At 41.8% G+C, this 6,408-nt stretch overlaps 1 pseudogene; it reads left to right on the forward strand.

The window, feature by feature from the left end:
• Positions 1-2,266: 2,266 nt before the first annotated feature.
• Positions 2,267-3,543, forward strand: LOC112323009 (elongation factor 1-gamma pseudogene; annotated as a pseudogene).
• Positions 3,544-6,408: the final 2,865 nt, after the last annotated feature.

Here is a 6,408-nt window from a genome sequence, read left to right on the forward strand (position 1 = left end):
AAGGTCACAAAGATTTAAACCTATGTTTCCATTAAAAATTTTCATAGTTTAGAAGCCTTTTTATAAGAGTCTTATATTTAGGCTTGAGATCCATTTTGAGTTAATTATTATCTATCATGTGAAGTAATGGTCCGATTTCATTCTTTTTCATATAGCTATCCACTTGTGCCAGCACTATTTGCTCAAGAGACTATTCTATTCCCATTGAATGGTCTTGGCACCCTGTCAAAAATTAATTGGCTATAAATCATGGATTTATTTCTAGGCTCTCAATTCTATTCCATTGATCTCTGTCCTTATTCTGTCACCACACTGTTTTTATTACTGTACTGTGTAACAAGTTTTAAAATCAAGAAGTATGAATCCTTCAACTATGTTTTACTATTTCAAGATTATTTTAACTATCAGGGGTCCCTGGAAATTCTATGTGAGTTTTAGAATCATATTTTCCATTTCTGCACAAAACCAGTGGGATTTCTATAGAGATCGTATTGAATCTATAGAACATTTTAGGTAGTATTGCCACCTTAACTATATTAAATCTTCCAACCTTTAAATATGATTGCTCCCTCTGCCATTTATTTAGGTATTATTTAATTTCTTTCAGGAGAGCAGAGGAGACAAACAACAGTAAAATGTTGGAAAGAAGAGCAGAAATTACCCAGCAGATCAAAAAATTTCTAAGCAGATATGGGGAATGTCAAGAAACCAATCCAGCTTTACATCAAAATCATCAAAGCCTCAAAAATTACTCATATTTTGCTGTGTATAATATGCACTTTTTGCCCAATTTTTTGAGGGAAAATGAGGAAACATTATACATGGGTAGTGCTAATTCCATATCTATATAAATGTTTTTAATTCTTTTATTTATGCTTATGCATTAAAATTGTAACTCTAGAAAGCAATAACTATATCCATATGCAAAATACCCTGGCATACAATAATCAGTTTTGTTGAATTTATGACAAATGTACAATGGAAGCTGTTTCAGGCAATGATTCAATGAAATGAAAAGAAGAGTGACATATTGTTATCCACAGAGTAAGACAGATGATGCCAACTGTTATCCACTTGATAACGTAGGTGATGCCGAATTTACTACCATAGGGTGAATGGTGCAGCATTTCTCTTCCTACACTTTAGGTGGGAGAAATTATTGGAAAATCCCTTGGAAAGTGTCAAAAACAGTTTTCGTACACTGCAAGCTTTAAGCTAAAAGCTATTAAATATGCTAAAAAAGCATGGCAACAGAACTGCTGAGAGAAAATTCAGAATTCCTCCCACAGGGAGTGTCATCAGATTGTGGGGCAACAGGAAGAAAAGCTTCTTCAGATGCCAGGACAGAAGAAGGCAATGCGAGGGAAATCTCCAAAGTGACTAGAGGTGGAGCAGGAGGTGGTTTCTGGAGCAGCGTCAAACTGGGATCTCTGTTCTGACCAAGATGATACAAGAAGGTAAGAGGATTCCATAAGAAAATAACATTGATCATTTCTCAAGGACACCTAAGTGGTGCTTTAACTTTATGAAGTGAGGTTTGGGCATGAGGACATGAATGAAACTTGCCCCAAAGCTTCCAGCAGCCAACGAGAATCAAGCTTGGGAATTTCATTCTTATGTTATCAGTCTTCAAAAGACAACTTTCAGCTGTCCCAAATCGCCAATATGGATGAGGTCCAACTCATTGGATGAGGTGTACAATTCTATCAGTTTAGACAAACACAGTTATAAAACCACTTTTATATTCAAGATGTAGAATAGTTTCATCACCCCCCAAATCAGACATCTTTTTAATTCTCAACATTTAATATGAGTAGAAAATTGAAGATTAGCAGACTTGAAAGAAATAGGAATAATGCAAATATCTTAGGAATAATGGTTTACAATCATAAACAGATAATAGGATATACAATCAGAAGTAACATTCAGAGAACCAAAAGACAACTATTGGAAATACAAAATATGATAGAAGAAATTAATATCCAATGAATGGGCATTTATTCCAGAGAAATGAAGGCTCATGTTTATTTCTGTATATATACAAGTGTTTATAGCAGCTTTATTATTAACAGCCCCACACTGAAAACAACTGAAATGTCTTTCATTAGGTGAATGGTTTAAACAAATGGTGGTACATTCACACCATGGAATACCACTCTGCAATAAAGATAGATGAACAGGAGTATCATAGAGTAGGAAGGTTTAGGAATCCATCTCTCCACTGAAACAATAAATGAGCCAGTGCTGTTTTCTCTGTGGGATCACCATGGCAGCTGGGGCTGTGGACACATATCCAGAATACTGGAGGGCCTTTAAAGCCCTCATTGCGTTCAGTACAGCATGTTCAGGTCGGCATACTCTCCACACCACCCCACTTCTGCTTTGGCCAAATCAATCACACCTCTGAATTTCTCCACAAATTTCCTGCCAGCAAGATTCCAACATTTGAAGGTGACGATGGATTCTGTGTGTTCGAGGGCCATGTCATCACCTACTATGTGAACAATGAGGACCTGTGGGGAAGTAGTGCAGAGGCAGCAGCCCAGGTGGTACAGAGGGTAAGCTTTGCTGACAGCGTCCTGGGTGCTCCTCACCTTAGGCATCTTGCTCCACTACAAGCAGACCACAGAGGAGGAGGAAAGCTAGATGCTCACCTAAGACACATACTTTTTTGGTGGGTGAACGTGTGACACTGGCTGACATCACAATTGTCTATATCATGTTGTGGCCCTATAAACAGGTCCTGGAGCCTTCTTTCCAGCAGGCCTTCCCTGATACCAACCATTGGCTCCTCTCCTGCCTTAACCAGCCCCAGTTCCATGCTCTCTTGGGGGAGGTGAAACTCTGTGAGAAGATGGCTCAATTTGATGCTAAAAAGTGTTCAGAGCCAGACTAAAAAGGACAGCCCATGGAAGGATAAAGGATCTTGAGAGGAGAAGCAGAAACCCCAGGGTGAGCAGAAACAGGAGAGAAAGGCAGCTGTTCATGCTCCCAAGGTAGAGATGGACGAATGTGAGCAGGTGCTGGCTGCTGAGTCAAAGGCCAAGGACCCCTTTGCTCACCTGCCCAAGAGTACCTTTGTGTTGGGTGAATTTAAGCACAAGTATTCCAATGAGGACACACTCTTGGTGGTGCTGTCATATTTTGGGGAGCACTTTGATAAGGATGGTTGGTCTCTGTGGTACTCTGAGTACTGCTTCCTTGAAGAGCTCACCCAAACCTTCATGAATTGCAACCCCATCACTAGAATGTTTCAGTAATTGGACAAGCTGAAGAAGAATCCCTTTGCCAGTATCATCTTTGGAACCAACAATGGCAGTTCCATTTCTGGAGTCTGAGTCTTCCAAGGCCAGAACTTTCCAATGCAGGTAACAAGCCATACATGGTGGAAACTAGATCCTGGCCGTGAGGAGACCCAGACACTGGTTTGAAAGTATTTTTGCTGGGAGGTGGCCTTCCAGGATGTGGGCAAAGACTTCAATCAGAGAAAGATCTTCAAGTGAACATCTCTTGCCATCACCTATCTGCTGCCTGAGCCTGTCCTTTAGGAAGATTGAGGGTCATTAAAGGAAAGTGAACATTGAAAAAAATTGAGCTGGCAAGAACATCTGAAAGAACTATTTTTGGAACTCAAGAATCTAGTTGAACACTTGCAGCATCTAGTAGAGAATTTGAGAAAGAGGCTGAGAAATTTCAGTGACTTTCCATGTTTCCTGCAGAGGCTAACATCCTGCATCCCCAGCACCTGGACAGGCAGCCATGGGGACAATGGCCTGTATTCATGGTGTGGCTTTCTGGTTCTGGGCTGGACTACAGGACTTTGTCCTTTAAATTTGAGATTTTGTATTTTGACTGTTGCTTAATGCTTTTGATTACAAAAGGTGGTACAGAGTCTGATCATTCTTTCAAACTCCCATGGCCAGAAGCAGCCTTCCTGCCACAGGGGATTTAAAAAGACAGTCGTTTTTGCAAATTTATTTTATTTTTATATTTTCCTCCTTGAGAGCCAGACATTAAAGAAAGTCCTTGTTCAGTCACTGGCTGACCCTAGAGAGTACAAATTTCAGTGACCACACTCGATAAGGAATACATACTTTTCAAAATAGTTTGGAAAAGTCACAAACAGATGGCTCTAACCTTCAACAGAAGAAACCAAAATCCCAAGGAGTGGGAATAAATGATTTTCAGAGTTGTCACATTACATAAAGCTCAAAATGTTCAGTTGTCAACAAAAATAACAAAATATATGTATTGGTTTGGTAAGGCTGCTGAACGAAAGTACTGCAAAGTGGGTGGCTTGAACAACAGAAATTTATTGACCCATAGTTCTGGAGCCTAGAAGTCTGATATCGAGGTATTTGCAAGATTGGCTTATACTGAGGATTGTGACAGAGAATCTGTTTCGTTTCTCTCCACTAGCTATTGCTGACAAGCTTTAACATGCCTTGACCCATAGATCTCTTTAGTTATGTGTCTGCATCCAAAATTTCTACTTATAATGACATTTATAATGTTAGGACATTTATAACGACAAATGTCATATTGGATTGGGGAACACTCTACTCCAGTATGATGTCATCTTACCTACATTTGCAATGACTCTATATACAAATAAACTCACATTATGGTGTTTTGGACTTTAAAATATGAATTTTGGAAGGACAGAATTCCACCCATTACTTGAAGATAAGGTAATCAAAATTATGCAGAGAAATAGAAAGAATAATGAAGAAAAATCAACAGAACCTGAGGAATCTGTATGATACCATTGAGAAAACCAACATAAAGAGTTCCAGTAGAACAGAGAAAGAGAAAAAAAATATATTTGAAAAAATAATGACCAAAAACTTCCAAAATCTGATGAAAACCATGACAATGCACATCCAAGAAGCTCAATGAACTCCGCATAGGATAAATTCTAAGTGATCACTAACACACATTATAGTATAATTGTCAAAAATCAAACACAGGGGTAGGGAAGATGGTGGCAAGATAGGTGGGAGCAGAGGCAACTTCCCTCTGCACCTGGGTGAAACACCTACCCAATCTAGTGAGGAACAAAGCGAACAGCCAACAGTACCCCAGGGTTCATGAAGATAGGAGACCAGAAAGTATAGAGGACACTGAAAAAACAGACAGTAAGGGGATTGCTTCAGGACAAAAACGTCCCTGGGACCAGACCAGGGACCAGGGCGACTGCAGACTCAGGCCAGGCGCCCACTGGGCCTGCCACAGGACTCCTGGAGGAGAGCCAGTTAATGGCTCCCTCCCCTGCCAAACAAGGTTTGAGCAGCACCAAGAGACACCTGGTTGCTTGAAGTTGCAGGGAGGGGAATAAGGATGAAGTGGTAAACCCACGGAGACTGTGGGCGCCGGGTGCGGAGAGTTGAGAGTTGGGTCGTGTCCGGCCCTTACCCGGGACAGTCCCCAGTCTAGGTGGAGAGGTGGGCTGTGTGAGAGGACAGGCCCTTCCTTGTATGGAGCGGCAGGATTCAGCAGGATTTTCTCAAAAGGAAAAAGACCCTCGGGGGCACTTTGGGGAATTCTCCTGCAGCAACAGCTCCAGTCTCCTCTCCACCCCGCCGCCGGCCCATCCAGGGAGTGTCTGCACCTCATCTCGGAGGGAGCTGAGACCACAGGAACAAACCGTGGAGTGTGCCCACTGATCAGTGAGAGTGCGCACCCACTGGGGACTGTGCACACGACCTGGGAGTGTCCGCACCTCATCTTAGAGGGAACTGAGACTATAGGTACCGGGGAGAGTGCGAATCAAGGAAGGCCCCACGCCCGCACACTGATAGCCTGGAGGAAGCCTATGATAAAAAAAAGTAGGTAGAAGCCGAGAACACCAGGATACCTCCTGGATGAAGAAACCCACCAACAAAGGAAACACCAACAGATAAGAACAGAAGAAGGTGAAGGAGGGAGTACAAGTCGCACTACGTCAACCCAGGACCTATCTGCAAATATAAATAAATAGTGAAGAATTTACTAAGAACAAACAACTGAAGAAGAGCAAGAGAAAAGCCACAAAACCTTGTACACATGGAAGAACCAGCTCCAACACAACATGCCCACAACTGCACAAGAGAAAACAAGAGGTGGGGGACAGACTGACCCTCAGATAACCAGCTGGTGGGAAAGAACCACCAAAGAAAGACCCCAAAACAACCAAAAACCAAAGACATACACAGAGCCAATATAAACCACAGCCCAAGATCAGTAAGCTAGGGAGATCAAGAGGACTGTACCACTAAATCTCACAGGTATTCTATCACAGAAGTTTCCACCAAAAACCCAGGGGGTCAGAACAGAGCAACTTAAGCAGCAGAGGCTAACAGGAAGAGTCTCACAAACAACGACAAGACAAAGAAACAAGCCCAAAATGAAAGGAAACGGGGAAGTCTC

Source organism: Desmodus rotundus, chromosome 10 (genome assembly GCF_022682495.2).
Source record: "Desmodus rotundus isolate HL8 chromosome 10, HLdesRot8A.1, whole genome shotgun sequence".
NCBI classification, from domain to species: domain Eukaryota; kingdom Metazoa; phylum Chordata; class Mammalia; order Chiroptera; family Phyllostomidae; genus Desmodus; species Desmodus rotundus.